General features: G+C 43.8%; 1 protein-coding gene across 1 annotated transcript in view; it reads left to right on the plus strand.

The window, feature by feature from the left end:
* Positions 1-18,984, plus strand: part of LAMA1 (laminin subunit alpha 1) — a 177,431-nt gene that overhangs the window by 19,511 nt on the left and 138,936 nt on the right. The window lies entirely within an intron of this gene.

Genomic DNA, 18,984 nt, shown 5'->3' on the forward strand with positions numbered 1-18,984 from the left:
CTGACATTCTCTCAGTTCCCTTGGCTGCATCTGCCTTTTCCTCTTTTGAATCCCCTTATCCAAATTGTCTCCCTGCATTTTTGTTCCTTTCTTTAAATGGTTCCCTGATTTTTAAAAAAAATTTGTTTCTCCCTATGACCACTGCAAATAGTCACCAGCTGTCTAAACTATAACCAACCACGTTTAATATATTTTTAAAGTTTTTTTTTTTTTAATTATTTAGGAGCGCCTGGGTGGCTTAGTCGGTTAAGCGTCCGACTTTCGCTTAGGTCATGATCTCGCGGTTCGTGGGTTCGAGCCCCGCGTCGGGCTCTGTGCTGACTGCCAGCTCAGAGCCTGGAGCCTGTTTCAGAGTCTGTGACTCCCTCTCTCTCTGACCCTCCCCTGCTCACGCTGTCTCTCTCTCTCTCTCTCCTAGAAATAAATAAAACATTTAAAAAAAAAATATGCAACAGGGTATTATTAACTATGGTCACCATGCTGCACGTTACTTCCCCAGGAATTGTTTATTTGTAGCTGGAAGTTTGTACCTTTTGACCTCCTTCATCCAAACACCTTCTTTGTTTTTGCACAAAATCTAGTTTTCCCGGCTCCTTACAAATGTACTTCTGGATTCGTGGGTATTCCTTTGTTCATTCTAGAAGTGTGGGGTGGAGGGGAGTTTAAGATACTAACATCTGAAATGCCTTTAGAAGCTTTTGTAGCTTTTCTTAAAAGGAGTTAGCATTTCAAATAGCTAATACCTTCTTAGGGTAAGGAATAATATTTTCTTGTGAGATTGCCATTTCTATTCCATGTTTCTGATTTTTGTCCCTGTGTTTGCTAATTCATTTATCCATTCATTCGTGCAAGAAACATACACTGGGACCCCGACGTACAAAGGCTAGCGTTTCTTGAGGACCCTGTTCTCAGCTGCCTTCCTTGCTGTGATCCCAGGCATTTCTTGATGTTGTTGATAGAATTGTTTTTGAAGTGCATATGAACTGAATTGAAAAGTGCATATGAGGGGCGCCTGGGTGGCTTAGTCGGTTGGGCGTCCGACTTTCGCTTAGGTCATGGTCTCGTGGTTCGTGGGTTCGAGCCCCGCGTCGGGCTCTGTGCTGACTGCCAGCTCGGAGCCTGGAGCCTGTTTCAGTCTGTGACTCCCTCTCTCTCTGACCCTCCCCTGTTCACGCTGTCTCTCTCTCTCTCCTAGAAATAAATAAAACATGAAAAGAAAAGTGCATATGAAAAAACTATTCTCCAGGAGAAATAATGGGCAGAGAAGAAATGAAGGGATTCAAGTCTCAATTGTGGATGTTACTATTCTAATTTGTTTGCTTACAGTCATGCACGTTGACGATGACCTGGGTAGACCGAATCATGGGGCAGGGAAAGGCGGGAGACGGCGAGACCAAAAGAATGTTCGGCATTAGCTGGGCTTGAAGGAGCAGCTGGCTCTTCCACACCAAACACCCTGTGAGGGGATGTCTGTTTCCTAGACTTCCTTCCTTCTGTGGGAAACTCAGAGCTCACCTGTCGGCTGGTCTTCTGCACGCTTAGTACAGTCTGTCTCTGGGATGCACGTTAGATTTTAACAACATCATTGCCCAGATCCTGCCTCTGCTGAGTATAATTTATGGGGTCTGGGGTGGTGGCCAGTCACGTGCACTTGAAAAACGGTCCGCACGTGACTCCTCTGTGCAGCCAGGGTTGAGAGGCAGTAAGGGAACATCCTAACCTCAGCTGTGCCAGCGAAATGCGAACACACAGCAATGCAGCAATGTTTGGGAATAGCCTCTAACTTATCCGTGGCGGCAGATCAAGGGCACTGACCCCACTGAGCCTGCCGTAGCTTGGAGGCTAGTGCTTTGTGTACATGGGTACTGAGCGCTTATACCCAAGCACCATCCTTGTTCACGTCACGTCTATTTCATGCGATCCCCATTGCTCTGGGAAGTGGGGATGATACTAAGCACCTCAAAGCTGTGAGGGATCCCCGCACTCCCAGCTTGTGTCATTAAAGTTGCTCAGAGAAAGACAGTTTCTTTCTTCTTTGTGTCCCAGGAGCCCCTCAACAAGTGTGCGTCATTGGTAGGTGCTCACCTGATGTATATTGATGGCTGCAATTCTGGTTAAATGAGCACAGTTTCAATCTCTGTTTGCTGACTTAGTCACATATAAAGGCCCTTCTTTCTTTAAAACCTTTCCCAATAGGGGTGCCTGGGTGGCTCGGTCAGTTACGTATCCCTCTTCAGCTCAGGTCATGATCTCACAGTCCATGGGTTCAAGCCCCGTGCTGGGCTCTGTGCTGACAGCCCAGAGCCTGGATCCTGCTTCAGATTTTGGTATCTCCATCGCTCTCTGCCCCTCCCCCGCTCACACTCAGTCTCTTTCACTCTCAAAAATAAATAAACATTAAAAAAGAAAATTAAAAAAAGTCTTTCCTGATCGAATATGACATTTAGAGTCCCTTCCATTTTGGGGATAAGAGCTGGCCTTGCAGGGCTCAGCAGTTGATTGACTGGGTTATTTTTCAGTCTTTATATGATCCATCCAAATTTTAGTAAATCCGTTCCATATATAGACACTGTTTGGTGCCATATCGCTCTCTCACAACTCCTTTAAAAGGACAAGCCACGGCTACCTTTTTCTCTGCATTTATCTGGGTCACCCCCTTCTCTCCAGATCCAATCTGCATCTTCTCAGGTCCAATGACGATGTCCAGCTCTCCTTCTCACCTACTTCTTCTGTCCTTCTCTGCTCTTGCTTTCACTGATGATCCTTTGGGCATTTGCTCCCTGCCTCCCTTCAGAAGTTTGTTTTTTTTTTCAATGTTTGGCTTATTATTTCCCTTCTAGTGACATCCAACCCCACTCTTCCACGTATATACCACATATGCCCCGCATACGAAACACACACCCCTGTATTGATCTTACAGATCAGCTCCTAAAGATACCTGGAGAGGTTTTTGTACTGACTAACCCCAGACCGACAGAACCAGCATCTGGACCTGGGCCCGTCTTCTGGGGGGAGAGGTGGGCAAATTCTGCTGGAGGGCCCAGCCCAGCTGCAGGTACTAAGAAGTCTGATGTAGCCAGTAAGAGCCCAGAAAGCTGTTGGTATGTGAAGTCTCCATGAGTTTGGGGACTGTGAAGCTGGCCGTGTCATCCCATTCTTGTTGAATGGCTTCTCACTCACTGTGAGGAGGACTTCCGGGGCCCTCTGTACTCAGACCCCTCCTTACTGCTTCTCTCACTGCCAACCCTAGCTTGGCCATTCAGAGACATCTCAGGTTCCCACGATGGGTCATGGCAGCTCACATCTGTGAGCCTTGAACACGCTGTTCTGTCTGGCACATGGAAAGTCATTTCCTTGCACTGGTGGCTCCCTGACTTACTCGGCTATACCCATTCAGGCTTTCTGCCTACTTGTCTCCATAGCAGTTTGTTTCCACCCCTGCTCAGCTCATTGTTTTGTGACTTTGTTAACTTGCCTGTCTCTCCTTGAGGGTAGGGATGTTGTCCTTATTTCTAATAGCCAGCATGGCGCCTGGCGTTCAGTGTTGCTTCTGTAAATACTAGTTGGGGGAATGAATGGACGTCCCAGTGTGGTCAAGCAACAGGAGGGCAAAGGAATCTGGTGGGTGTTATTTAGGGATCCAGGCAGACAGGCAGTTGGGATTAGAGAAGCCACTAAGCAGAGTGATAATCTCTTGGGAATCAGTGGCAGGGAAAGGACAGGGTACCAGCTCAAGAAGCCTGGATGACAGGATTCAAGGATGGGGAACAAGGAAGAAGTCACGTAATGAAATTGGGCGGGGGCGAGGGCGGGGGGAGGTGGACAAACATTTTTGGGACCAAGAGCTGAGCTCACATTCTATCCAGAGCACATGATCGGGGACAACCTAGCAGCAGAAATAAGAATTCCAGATACCTTCCGTGTTCACAGTTGACATCCAAATATGGAGAGAGAATAGAATCCAGTGATTAGAAGGGGCTGAATAACTTGAAGAGATTATTAATCTGGGCTTTTTTCCCCTATCAACTAATTTAGTACAAAGCAAAATTGGCTTGTATTCTTATAATTAAAATAATGACTGACGGTGAATATTGAATACAGATTTAAAACCCTGATTATATTTAACAACATTTCATTTGTAGATTTGGAGCCACTAACTTCCAAGCATCTCAAGGCAGCGATTTATTAATGCACAGAGGCAAAAAGTATTTTGATTGCTGGAATGTTCCACACGCAGGTGACTAGGGGTTTTTGTACTCCCAGTGCGTGTAGTCAAATGAGCATGAAAAATACCGAAAGCATTCTGCTGCATGTGCTCCTCAGCTCAGACCGGGGAGAGATTTTTGTTCCTGAACAGCTCAAACACCAATATAACTCCTCTTACTGCTTTAGAATAATGTCACCATAATGTGAAAGAGAACTGATTCACCACTACATTTCTACTGCAGGAGCTTTTCTTTTAAGGAGGGTGACTTCAGAATACTCTGTGGGGTGTGACTTTACCCTGGTTGGCATTTCTTGGGGCACTTGGGTGGCTTGGTCGGTTGAGCGTCCGACTTCGGCTCAGGTCATGATCTCACAGTTTGTGGGTTCGAGCACCGCGTCGGGCTCTGTGCTGACAGCTCAGAGCCTGGAGCCTATTTCGGATTCCGTGTCTCCCTCTCTCTCTGATCCTCCCCCCTTGTGCTCTGTCTCTCTCAAAATCGAATAAACATTAAAAAATTTTTTTTAAATAGACTGGTTGGCATTTCTTAACTAGCTCACGCAGTTATGTTTTCATAATAGAGGTGTTGTTTTAAAGGAACTCTACCTGCCTGCCTTTGGAGGACATTGTCTAAGTCGAAGAACAGCTGTTCTCCTCCGGGCATTCTGGGCTGAGCCATCCTTTTCTTGGGAACAGAACAAAGGCATACAGAATTTATGTCACAGATGGATTTTTGTTTGATAAAAATCACTTATTACCGAATGAAAGAATGGCCCATTCTCCTGAGAAATATGAGCATAACCTCTCCTGTGTCTTTAGTGGGTCCCAACTTTGTTGGTTTCATGTTAATTATTATAATCGGCTTAATTATAATTAAGATATGCCTCATTCAAGTCGTCAAACCTGAAAATTTGTGCACAAGACAGCATTCGGTAAATGACGCAATTTGAAATTGGAGAGTAAAAGAATTCCGAAATAATATTCGAAGGAATCAGCTAGTAAAGGAGATAAACATCGCTTTGGTTTCTGTCACGAACTTCCCTAGGCTGATTTTGTTACACTAGATGCTTAGGTTCTTTTTTGGTGAATGATGGTACCCACTGAGAGGTTCGAGGTGCATGAGAATTCACTGCTCCCCTACTGTCTTACCTGCTAGATGATGTCAGATGTATGGCTTACCCGTTACACATTATTAACATACCTTCATTAGCAGTCAGGCCAGAAAACAGGTCTTATCCAATCAATCTGATAGACTTGCAGCTTTCTGTCCTTTGGGGTGTGAAGACTTCTTCCTTGAATCAGCAGCAAGCAATAAGCAGCCTTGCCAAGCCTCCTTCTGGATCCAGGACTTTTTAGGGGTCAGTCCTCAGGGGGCACCACTGTCCTTCAGAATGAAGGCTACAGGCTGCATGAAATTATACCCCGTAACATGCAAGGGAGAGGAGACACTCTGACCTATTTAACAGTTTTATTGGGGTGTAATTTACGTACCATAAAATTCTACCAGTTGGATGTGTACCATGCAGTGTTTTTTTGTTTTTTTGTTTTTTTCCCAGTAAATTTAGAGTGTTGTACTATCATTACTACAATCTGGTGTGGATAATTTCCAAGACTTGAAAAAGCTTCTTCGTGCTCCTTTCCACTCAGTCCCCACCTCTACTCTCACCTCGGCTCCAAGCAATCATCTACTTTCTGTACTTTTTGATTTGCCTTTTCTGGAAATTTCATATGCATGGAGTCATACAGTGTGTATTCTTTTGTATCTATCTTCTTTTGTTTAAACGATATTCTCTAGATTCATCTAGATTGTGCAGTGTATCTGGAGTTTGTTATACTTTATTGCTGAATACTATTCCACTGTGTAGATAGCCACATTAATTTAATTAAATTAATTAATTTTTTGAGAGAGAATGCGCATGAGCTGGGGAAGGGGCAGAGACAAAGGGAGAAAGAGAATTGGTGTTTTTTTTACATTTATTTATTGTTGAGAAATAGAGAGAGACAGAGCACAAATGGGGGAGGGGCAGAGAGAGAGGGAGACACAGAATTCGAATCAGGCTCCAGGCTCCGAGCTGTCACCACAGAGCCTGATGCGGGGCTCAAACTCACAAACAGTGAGACTGTGACCTGAGCCGAAGTTGGATGCTCAACCAACTGAGCCACCTAGGTGCCCTAGGAGAAAGAGAATCTTGAGCAGGCTCCGTGCTTAGCGAGGAGCCCAACGCAGGGCTCTATCCCACAACCCTGGGATCATGACCTGAGCCAAAATCAAGAGTTGAATGCTCACCTGACTGAGCTACCCAGGCGCCCCATAGCCACATTTAAAAAAATCCAGTCACCAGTTGATAGACATTTTGATTATTTCCATTTTGGGGCTATTAGGATAATGTTATAAACATGTGCATTCAAGTCCGCCTATAGCCATATTTCATTTCTCCTGAGTGAAACTGCTAAGAGTAGAATATAGGTCATGTGGAAAATTTATGTTAACTTTTTAAAGAGACTGTGAGATTATTTTCCAAAGTGGCTGTACCATTTTTCCAAATGGCTGTACCATTTTTACATTCCTACCAGTAGTGTATGAGAATTCCAGTTCCTCACATCTTTATGAACACTACATATCATCTGTCTTTCTGATTGTAGACATTTTCGTGTCTGTGAAGTGGTATCTTGTGCTTTAACTTGCATTTCCCTAATAATTAATGATATTGGGTATATTTCATGTGCTTACTAGTTATTCATATACCTTCTGTGGTGAAATATCTATTCCAGTATTTCGCCCAGTTTTTATTGGGTTTTTCTGTCTTTGGAGTATCGAATTATAAAAGTTCTTCATATTTTCTGGATACAAGTCTTTTATCAGAAATATGATTTGAGGAGCCCCTGGGTGGCTCAGTTGGTTAAGCATCCAACTTCGGCTCAGGTCATGATCTCATGGTTTATGGGTTCGAGCCCCACATTGGGCTCTGTGCTGACAGCTAGCTCAGAGCCTGGAGTCTGTTTCCAATTCTGTATCTCCTTCTCTTTCTGACCCTCCCCTGCTCACGCTGTCTCTCTCTGTCAGAAATAAATAAAACATTAAAAAAAAAAAGAAATGTAATTTGAAAGTATTTATTCTCAGCTTATGACTTGCCTTTAGTTTTTCTTTTCTTTTTTTTAAAAAGATTTTATTCTATTTAATTTTATTTAATATTTCCTTACTTTTGAGAGAGAGAGAAAGACAGAGCACGAGCGGGGAAGGGGCAAAGAAAGAAGGAGACACAGAATCTGAAGCAAGCTCCAGGCTCTGAGCTGTCAGCACAGTCCCCGATGCGGGACTTGAACTCACATCATGAAATCATGACCTGAGCTGAAGTCAGAGCTTAACCAACTGAGCCACCCAGGTGCATCAATTTTATTTTTAAGTCATCTCTTCACCCAACATGGGGCTCAAATTTACAGTGCTGAGATTAAGTCGTGTGCTCTACCAAGTCAACCAGGTGCCCCTAGATTTTCTTGTTTTCTTTTTTTTTCTTTTCAAGTTAGTTAACATACAATGTATTCTTGGCTTTGAGAGTAGAACCCAGTGATTCATCACTTACATGTGATGAGCACTCACAGTGCTCATTACAAGTGCCCTTCTTAATGCCCATCACCCATTTAACCCAGCCCCTAGATTTTCTTACTAGTGTGTTTTGAAGCACCAAAGGCTTTTTATATTTTATATTAGGTCCATTTTATCATTTTTTTCTCTTATGGATTGTTCTTTTGCTGTCAAATTTAAGAATTCTTTGTCCCATCCAAGGTCACAAAGATTTTATCCTCTATTTTCTTCTAGAAGTTTTAACATTTAGCTCTTACATTTAGGTCTATGATCCATTTTGAGTTAACTTTTATGTGCAGTGAGGAGGCAGGATCTAAATTCGGTTTTTGCATATGGATATACCAGTAGTTCCAAACATTTGTTGGAATGACAAAATTGCCTTGGCATTTTGCCAAAAGTCGATTTGCCATAAATATGAGTGTATATTTCCAGACTCTATTTTGTTCCGTTGATTCATATGTATTTTTTCATGCTAACACCCTGCTGTCTGGATTCCTTTCATTTTATAGTAACTTTTGAAATCTGTAGTGTAAGACATTCAATTTTGTTTACTTTTTCTAAATTGCGTTGACAGTTTCAGGTCCTTTGCATTTCCGTTAGTAACAGCTTGTCAATTTCTACAAAAGATGCCAACTGAGATTTTGATAGGAAGTGGATTCAATCTAAAGATGAATTGGGGGAGAATTGCTGTCTGATAGTATTGAGTCTTCCTATCTATAAATAAAAACATCTCTTCAGGGGAGCCTGGGTAGCTCAGTTGGTTAAGCATCCAACTCTTGATCTCAGCGCAGGTCTTGATATCAGGATTGTGGATTTAAGTCTTGCATTGCGCTCCACCATGGGCATGGAGTTGACTTAAAAATGGCGGGTGGGGAGACCTTCTGCGGGGGCGAGGAGCTGGGTGAAGGTGCAGCAGCTTGGGCAGAGGACTCATCTTGCCTGCCGGTCTTTTGTGAAACCCTGACAGCTTTTCGTAAAGAACAGCTCTTTAATTTGTTATTGGTCTTTGGTTGATTTCAGAGTGCTAAGATAGTTCTTATTTAAAAAAAATTTTTTTTATACTTTTCTTATTTTTGAGACAGAGACAGAACATGAGTGGGGGAGGGGCAGAGAGAGAGGGAGACAGAATCTGAAACAGGCTCCAGGCTCTGAGCTAGCTGTCAACACAGAGCCTGATGCAGGGTTTGAACCCACAAACCACAAAATCATGACCTGAGCTGAAGTCAGACGCTTAACTGACTGAGCCACCCAGGTGCCCCATAAAATAGTTGTTTTTAAACATTTTGTCCAATTACATATTTTTTTTCAAGGGATGATTTGTCAACCCCTTTATTGTGCCTTTGTCAGATGTCTCTTAAGATATTTTAACTTCTGTAGATACCTTGACCACCATGCATTTCTCTAGTGAGAGTCCATTTCTTTCTTGCTTGCTTGCTTGCTTGCTTTCCTATGTGTGTGTGTTGTTTTCTTTGTTTGTTTGTTTAGAGAGAAAGGAAGAGCATGCATATGCATAAGCAGGGGAAGGGAGAGGGGCAGAGAGAGAGAGATTCTCAGGCGGGCTCCACAGGAAGTGTGTCTTCTCACGTCCCTGGGATCATGACCTGAACCGAATTCAAGAGTCAGACATTCAACTGACTGAGCAACCCGGGTGCCCCGAAAGCCCATTTCTATTACCCATTGTGTCATTAGCAACCTACTAGTTTTCTGTCCACTGCTGATTTGCTAATTAGCAAAATGCTGGTGTTGATGGAGACAGATAACAGAACACTATGATGGGCACCGCTGGAATTCGAGCCGTCTTCCTGACTGGAGTACCAGCTGACTACCCCCGGAGGTACCTCACCAACTTTAACACTAGCTGCATCTGGGTAGTTTAACCTAAGACACACACACACACACACACACACACACACACACACACACACTATCACACTCTTTGTACTGAAGTATCTTTAAGTAAATTTCAGATATTATACCTGGTACCATTTATACTTAAGTAGATGTTCCTTGTGAGTCAAACCTCAGTTTACATCCCCAGTTTGACTAATTGTCAGCACAGGCAGATGAAAGGGAACTCTGGGAAATGTAATCCCCGCAAGGAAACGAACACCACATTTAAAGAAGTGCCGTATTGACAGCCTGGGGGCATGGTCCCAGAAGTTGGAAGAAGGGCTGACATTCTCCTATAAACAAATGAGGCCCCTAAACTTGCCAACTTTTTCTGGGTGAGAGCCAGGGGTGTGGGGGAAACAGAGGGAGGTCTGTGCCAAGGTGCAGGAAGGGGAGGGAAGGGGCGGGAAGGGGAGGGCTGAGGAAAGGGAAAACGGGAAAACTGTCCGTGTGGACTTGGCAACTTGAGCTTGAACCAAGAAATTTAGAATGGGAAAGCTGTAAGCCGCAGTGGAGAGCAGAGTAAAGGTGGGCCATTTGGTTTTTACTTGTTTGTTTTAAAAGAAAATGCACTACAGAAGATGTATATCAATGTGGTTTCTTTGAGAGTAATCTGTTAACGCAGAGTCTCAGTTCTGATTTCCTCATTACTAATGTGTGGAAATAAAGTAAATTTTCCAGGCCTGTATTATCGTGATAAAACGTAATATAGAGAACTTAAAAAATAAAGGGTTAATATGGGGGACCTGGGTGGCTCAGTCGGTTAAGCATCTGACTTCTGATTTTGTCTCGGGCCATGATCTTGCAGTTTGTGAGACGAGCCCCACGTCAGGCTCTGCACTGAGCGTGGAGCCTGCTTGGGATCCTCTCTCTCCTTCTCTCTTTGCCCCTCCCTTGCTCACGCACAAACACATCCTCAAGCTAAAGAAACTCTTTTCAAAAAAGGGTCCCGCTGTAGTGATGAACTGTATCTCTGTGACCTTCCCTACCTATCTCCAGCTGTTCTCTTCCCTGGAGTGGGGCGCTGGCCCCACCTTCTGCGAATGGCCCTGTTTGTGCCTTCAGAGGCGCTCTTGAAAACTCTTCCTTCCCCTTCTGTCACCTAGACCAATGTTCTGTCTCAGAAGCTCAAATGCAAGGTTCTCAGGCAGCCAGGGAAGAGATGTCACACTGTCCTCTCCAACCGACTCCTCCCCACCTTGTACAAACCCCTTCCCGCAGGCCTTTGGGAAAAGACACCTGGTTAGAGTGTCAGCAACCTGCAGGGCTCAGGCTTAGAGGGTGACTTTCCATCAGAGTGAGACCATGCCAAGTAAATGTCCTCCTTTTAAATGGAAAAAAAATTTTTTTAATGTTTATATTTGAGAGAGAGGGAGAGACAGACAGACAGAGGGAGAGAGACAGAGGGTGAGCAGGGACGGGGCAGAGAGAGGGAGACACAGAATCTGAATCACACAGAATCTCTGAGCTGTCAGCACAGAGCCCGATATGGGGCTCGAACTCAAGAGCAGTGAGATCAATACCTGATGCTTAACTGATTGAGCCACCCAAGCACTCCTCTTCTTTTAAATTGCAACATTATATTGTAAGCATTTCACTGTGTCGTCAATAGCATTGTTTGCAGTCTGAGTGAAGCAGGCCAGTGGCAGCATTATTCACATGGAACAGGGCAGAGGAATCAAACCACTGGTTTGCTTTCATAGATTTCCCTGGTTGATGCTCATTTGAACTTGCTGATCTATTGTGCCTTGAGTTTGGGAAACTTGAAGATTCTTTTTCTCTTTCCAGTAAGCCAAGACCCTTCATTAACTGAAGCATCCCATTCCCTCTAGAAATAGTTGCTCAGCGTCTCCAAGACATGAATGCAGGGTGGGGAGTCTGGGGTTCTGGTGCAATAATGACAAAACTACTGGAGGAAGCATGATCTTACTAATTAGTCTGCTGATCATTATGCCAAGGCTTGGCTGAATTAGCCAACCCCAGAGTGGTATTAGAGCTAGAAAGAACCCAAGAGATCATTTAATCTCCGGAGTCCAGAACAGCAGCGCCCAGAGATTCTCTTTCATGACGCATCCCAGTCCCACCTCAGACCTGCAGTGGGAACCTCCACTTTTAAGGAGATCTCCAGGTGATCTATGCATGTAAAGCTGGAGAAGTGATTCTCAACTCCTTTTGCACAGTCCAGTGCAGAATGACTTTCGAATATCTTGTGAATAGCTAAATTGTAACGATCACATTTGTGGATGCTTAAGGGTCCTCTTCTGTCTTTTATTTTTTTAAGTGTTTTTTTATTTATTTTTGAGAGACACAGAGAGAGACAGCATAAGCGGGGGAGGGGCAGAGAGAGAGGAAGACACGGAATCTGAGGCAGGCTCCAGGCTCCAAACTGTCAGCCCAGAGCCCGATGCGAGGGCTCGAACTCACAAACCGCGAGATCATGACCTGAGCCCAAGTCCGACGCTTAACCAACTGAGCCACCCAGACACCCTCTCTTCTGTCTTTAATAGCATGGCATTATTAATTCAACCTTGGATCATGGTACCTTCTTTCGGAGTGCTATTTTCATATTGTGTATACCTATCACAGGATCCATAATATCTTTTCCACCTTCGCCAAGCTCCTCCCATGCTTGTAGATGGATTTTTGGGGAGGAAAGTGGAGGGTCCTGCATTTATCCCTGTTAAACTTCTGCTGGTTTCATTTTGGCCTCGTTGAGATTCCACTCATTCCACACCCCGCATATTCATGTCCCATACACGTGATGCCTTTTTCGATCAATATCTCAGTTAGGATTAATAATATTAACAAGGACACCTTGGGAACACGATGTGGAGAACCCAAGCATCTACCCTCAGTTCAGTATACTTTAGGTTGCTTCTCTTTGTTTCAAGATAGCTTTTTGAGAAAGTACACTGCTTCCCCTTTTCCCCATGAAAATGCTCCTGGGCCATCTTGGGCTTTCCATAGGAAATCAGCTCCTCCCTCAGGTCCTCTAGGACAACCAGCCAAGAGCGACCCAGTTACCGTGATGGAGGGAGAATGGGGTCTGTAGTAGGATGAAGGCCAAGGGAAGATAGGGTTTAAAAAAGAGAGAAAGGTCAGTTTTGACAGAAGCCCGTGCAAGGTCAAGTAAATTGAAGGTGAACTGCAGATAGGGTTGGGCAACATGGAAGTTGATGCCCTTGAAAAGGGCATTTTTAGTGACTTAAAGGAACAGAATCCCAGTTGAAGGTGAGTAAAGAGCAGATTTGAGGCAAGGAACTGGACAGACAGTGAATGAAATTCTTATTTACATCCTTGACTTAGTAACAGCTTTTTGTAAAAAAAAAAAAAAAAAGAGGAACGATTGCATTACATGTATACATCTGTTGAAAGAGGTAGCCTGATTTCAGAAACAAACCATGGTACTGGACCTGAGAAAATACGAGGTTATCAATCCCAATGAGAATGCTATCAAGAGCATTAAAGTCTGTGTACTTTATATTGGAGTGTTTACTCTAGTTGTTAAATATATTTGTCTATGGTTGGACTCCAAGATGGGAGATATCTCAGATAACTTGTTTGTAAGATGTGGCAGTCGGAATGTTCTGGATAAAAAAAACCCTGTAATCTGGTGGATCCAGCCACTTTGGGGTCACTGTACTGGTGTTCAGTTACAGGTGGTGACTTTGAATGGCAGACAATTTCATCAGGGTTACGTGGGCACTTGTGGGGACAGTCCTCACTGGACACTACTGCTGTGCCCAGGAGGAGCTAGTGAAAAATGAAAATAGGGGGCTCTTTGTTTCAATTATGAAAACTTTCAGGACAGTTTCAGCAGAGCATTAAACTGAAGACACTTGTCACACACCCTGGAAATGTGGGGGGCACATTCATCAAAAGGCTTGCCAAAGTTTTAAAGCAGAAGCAAGGAAAATCTATATCACAGAGCAGAGCAGTGGCAGAAGGAGAAAGAAATAATTAAGACCTTGAAGGGTTCGGGGGCNTGAATTAATTGATGTTTTTAGGTATTTAAACAAATACTATAAACATTGCCCACATTATACATGATATAAGCAAGATATAATATGACTGCATTTGAATTCAACAGGCTGGCAATACTGAACTTGAAGTCCATACTTGCTTTTTGACTTTCTTTGCAGTTAGTTCACCCCTGTAAGAATCTGGAAGGAGGGGGGAGCCGTAGTGCCTTTTCAGGGCAGCGGGAACGATACGAAATTTTCAAACTGTGTGTGTGTGTTGAGGACCTTTTGTGTTTTGCCTAAATGCAATAATGTTTTTGACAGGTAGCATATTTAAGTTGCTGCCCTTGGCAGCCAAAGAGAAAAACACTTCCTGATAAATGAATTCTAGTTTTTGTCTCTGCAACTGAACTTTTAGGCTGGATCGAAAACCACAATGTCATCGAATGTTAGCATTAAATAAGCCTTTGTGGGAGGAGTGGGCAGATCTCGATAAGGTGCTGTTTTCTGCAGAAGATATTTGTGCCCAGCTGGCTCATTCCACTGATTTATCTTACAGTGAAATCCTCTGTCTTTGTCAAGGACACCTTGAGGCCATTGCTATGGAAATGGAACTCAGCAAAACCCTGAGAAGGCCTTTAGCTCACCACCCCCTCTGGTTTTTCTGAGATTAAACTTCTCTTCATCTTCCCACGTGAGACAAAAAAAAAGTCAACTGTGTTAAATGCCAAACTCCCAGGAGTTTGGATTTGACTTTTCCCTCACTGATTATGTGGGGTCTTTCTTTCTTTCTCTCCTTCTCCCCCCTCCTCCTCCGCTTTTCCCCACTGAGCTGGAAAGGGCCTTGAAATCTCTAGAATATCTTAAAGCTTTTCTTTTACTAACAGCCATCAATGATTAAATTGGTGTAGTCCAAAAACCAAGTGTTTGCTTTTGAAGGAGGAGGAGCTGTGGGCGGGGAGCCATTCTCTCTTGGTGCCCTGCTTCTGTCTTGAGCTGACGGGGCTCCCAGCCCAGAGAGGACCCCAAGTTGTCTTCATTTAAAAATGTTCCCAAGTATGAGCTTTTTGAGAAAATAAAATAACTGGTCACTTTTGAGTAATTCGCGTTGGAAACAAAAACCCTGTTTAACACTAAGCAAACGAGACTTTTACACATTTCATCATTAGCCTTGATCGATATTATTTCAGCGTTCTGAGAGTAATGGGATTTGATATACAAAACAAGTTCACTTACTAGTGAACTTTTAATCAATTTTAATCAAAATGATTTTTTATTTAGGATAAATAACTTGAAATAGAGTTTCTTTAAATCGTATGCTCCTATTATGATAACACAGTTGTAGGTTTCCTGGAGAAAAGGAACAGAAGAGGAAGGAACCAGGTGTTGTAAGGAGCCTCTGTCAGTTGCTGATCAGTCACAAGTAGAAGTGGGTAAACAGTTTCACTTACACTTATTTTTCGTCCACATCTAATTCATAATCTGCAGGGATGTTTGTGTTGTTTTCTAGAAAAAAACTTTTTAAAAATGTTTTGTTTATTTCTGAGAGAGAGAGAGAGAGAGAATGCATGAGCAGGGGAGGGTCAGAGAGAGAGAGGAAGACACAGAATCTGGAACAGGCTCCAGGCTCTGAGCTGGCTGTCAACACAGAGCCCGACGCGGGGCTCGAACCCACAAACCGTGAGATCATGACTTGAGCCGAAGTCGGACGCTCAACCGACTGAGCCACCCAGGTGCCCCTAGAGAAAAAACTTTTAAAGTAAGATGCATTTTGCCACAATGTGTAGGTAGCCTCCGGAACATATTTTAGGGACCGGGGATGTGCTACTGTAAGTGATTTCAACTTAAACCGTCCGCAGTCTTTCCCCCTCTCTTTCACTTAGACCCACAGTCCTCAGCATCCGTAGAGAATGTGTCCCTGAAAGTAAACTCCGATGCCAAATGCAAGAAATCACGTGAGAACTTGATGAGGGTGAATGGTGGAGGAGATAAAGATGTCCTGACAGTTTACGTTAGCTTGCTTAAGGCATCTCATCTCCTGGCCCAGGCAGCCTGGGTGGCATTAAGGGCTCATTTTCCACTCAGTGCCCCGGAGCTGGGGGCGGGTGCCGTGCCAGGCCCACCTGGTCAGGCCATGTGGGACTTCACCTGAGCAGGACCTTAGCTCTTGGCTTGGCCGGGGACCTTCTCACTCACCTTCATGACCCACCTGGATCAGAAGGTCAGGGACCTCCTGGCTGCCTTTGTCCAAAGATGAACTAGATTCGGGGAAGAGGAGGTGGGGAAAGGGGACTACGAGCCACCTATGCCATCAGCCCCTGACTCACAACGCTTTAATAAGAGTACTTTCCCTTCCTGGCTTTTGGCCTTTTGGTACCAACGGGCCCCCTTGGCAAAGCTGGCTGTCCTATTCTTAACGTGTTTTTAAGTGCATACAAAACGTATTACAAAGAAAGCCAAATAGATTAAAATACAGTGCTGCCCTTAAGAGTTAACGTATCTGACTCTTCATTTTTGGTGTAACTGTTCAAATGTCACCTCCTCAGAGATGTCTTCCCCTGTCATCTAGGACAATGAGAGACGATTGTGATTGACAAATATGCATTTAACTTACAGGGATTTATAACCACACAGCGTCACAAAGGCAGCATCAGAAGGCACAATAAGCAAAGAAGAAAGGAGGGAGGCAGGGAGGAGGGAAGGGGGTCAAGTGTGAATAGAGGGAGCTGTCCCGCTCAGCCTTCTGTGCAGTGAGTTCCTGCCTGCAGAATCTGGGTTCCCTCCATGCGCCTTTCATGATGCACATGACTCTGGGCTGAGTGTGTCTCTTCTGTTTAAAGGTAGATATTTCTCATACTCAGTGACTCTTAAAGGGAAACCTGCTATTTCATCTAAAATAAAATCAGAGAAACAGAGACTCAAATAAATGAAATAAACCACATAAGTCTAACTGTAGTTGAGGAAATTGACATTAGTGGCATCCACTTATAATATGCAAGTAATAAGAGCAACTCTTTATTGAGCTTCTACTACATTATATTTTACCCATAATCTGACTTAATGCTCACAAAAGTCCCTAGGCAGTGCTCTTCCCATTGCACAAATAAGGAGACTGAGGAGTAAAGCCACTTAGCCATGGCCACACAGCTGGCGAACTTATACTTCACATCCATGCTGCGATGACTTAGAAGGCCATGTTCTTCCTCCTTACCCAGATACTGCCTTTCATAAATCGTGATGATTGTAATAGACTTTACATTCTAACAGAATTGATAGAAAATACATGGTTGGAGTGGACATTTCCGTTTTAAGCCTGAATGTGTGCAGGTCTGACATTAAACCTGCCATATTAAATAGAACTTACTGTCTTGGAAGAATTCCACATGATGTAGATTTATACCCTGGGGAGTAGGCAGGAGTCAAGGAAGTGCTATTGCCATAGGCATAGATGAGAAGCAGAGCCAGCCTCTGAGAGTTCTCTGGCTTATGATCAGGGCTGTATGAAGCATCATTTGTTTCTCTCCTCCTCTTGAGAGTCAGAAGCTCTGAGGAGTGACTCCCAAAGGAGCAAAGGAAAGAGGAAAGAAAGAAAGAAAGGGAAGGAAAGGGAAGGGAAGGGAGGGGAAGGGAAGAGAAAGAAGGAAAGAAAGGGAGAGAAAAAGAGAAAGAAATAGAAAGCCAGTTTATATTTCTTTTGAGTTCTTTTTAAAAAATTTTTTAACATTTATTTATTTTTATTTTTTGAGAGACAGAGAGAGGCAGAGTGTGAGCGGGGAGAGAGGCAGAGAGAGAGGGAGACACAGAATCTGAAGCAGGCTCCAGGCTCCGAGCTGTCAGCACAGAGCCTGATGTGGGGCTGGAACCCACGAACCGTGAGATCATGACCCGAGCCGAAGTTGTATGCTCAACCGACTGAGCCACCCAGGCGCCCCTCTTTTTGGTTCTTTTATCCAAAATGATAAAAGAATTACCAAGTTACTTCTCTTTGCCTTTCTGTACACTGAATGGAGAATTTTTTTTTTTTTACTTCATTTTCCAAATCGCGGGAAAGAGAATGGTGGACAAATTTACCTGATAATCTATTAAGGTAAAATGCCAGAATTCGAATAACTTAGAAAAAAGGCTCATAAAAATACTCATTTAATAGGCAAAGAAATTGGGATGCCTGGGTGGCTCAGTCAGTTGAGTGTCCGACTCTTGTTTCGGCTCAGGTCATGATCTCACGGTTCTTGGGATGGAGAAGGCACTTTGGGCTCTGTACTGTCGGCCTGCTTGGGATCCTCTCTCTCCACCCCTCCCTCGCTTGCACTCCATCTCTTCCTCTCTCAAAAATAAATAAACAAACTTAAAAAAATAGTTGAAGAAATAGAGGCTCTGAGAGGCTGATTTGCCTAAGTCATGTAGTTAGTGGTGGAGCCAGGAAGAGTCTAGATTTAGGCTTCCAGTTCTGTGCACTTAGTAGTAAGTAACCCAGGAGTGAGAGAGCGTTCCTTCATTCATTATTTGTTCTTCCATTCAGGCTTTATTGCACATTCGTATAAGCCAGAGGCAAACAGGGCAAGTAGGATATGGTTCTGCCCCAAAGTAACCCACAGATTGATCAGACTTGTTTTTATTTTCCAGAGAAGCATAGTGAGGGTAGAAAAATGGAAGGGAGAGGGGAACTGGTATACTCATGCATGCAGATAGGGCATGCTGATTAAGAACAAGACGTTTAATTAAAAAAAATTTTTTTTAAACATTTATTTATTTTTGAGAGAGAGAAAGAGAGAGACAGAGAGAGAGAGCGAGAGAGAGAGAGAGACAGAGCATGAGGAGGGGAGGGGCAGAGAGAGAGAGAGTAAGACACAGAATCAGAAGCAGGCTCTAGTCTCTGAGCTGTCAGCACAGAGCCTGACGCGGGGCTCGAGCCCACAGACGGTGAGATCATGACCTGAGCTGAAGTCGGATGCCTAACCGACTGAGCCACCCAGACGCCCCAAGAAGAACATTTATATTAGTCTGGGATTCTGGAAAGATCAGGACTGAGCTTGAAGGGTGAATAGGGCATGAAGGGTTATATGAAATGTGCAAAGGGAAGGAAAATGAAATTGATTTGAAGACTAACAAGACCTGCCTTTGCCTGAGTACATACACACCCTCCTCCATTTGCCTGATTATCCCTAACTGCGTTCCTTGTTCCAGAGTCTCTCCTTTCATACGTTTTAAAATACTGCTGCATTTTAAATATTATTCTTACTAGAATCTGTGAGTAAATGCCTGTCTTTCCCTTCTGATTGTAATAGCCTGAAGGTTAGGAACAGCCCAGCTCAGGCATCCTGGTGTCTCTGGGTGGGGGTGGGGGG

The sequence above is a fragment of the Crocuta crocuta genome, unplaced genomic scaffold, assembly GCF_008692635.1.
Source record: "Crocuta crocuta isolate KB4526 unplaced genomic scaffold, BGI_CrCroc_1.0 scaffold26, whole genome shotgun sequence".
Classification (NCBI taxonomy): Eukaryota; Metazoa; Chordata; class Mammalia; order Carnivora; family Hyaenidae; genus Crocuta; species Crocuta crocuta.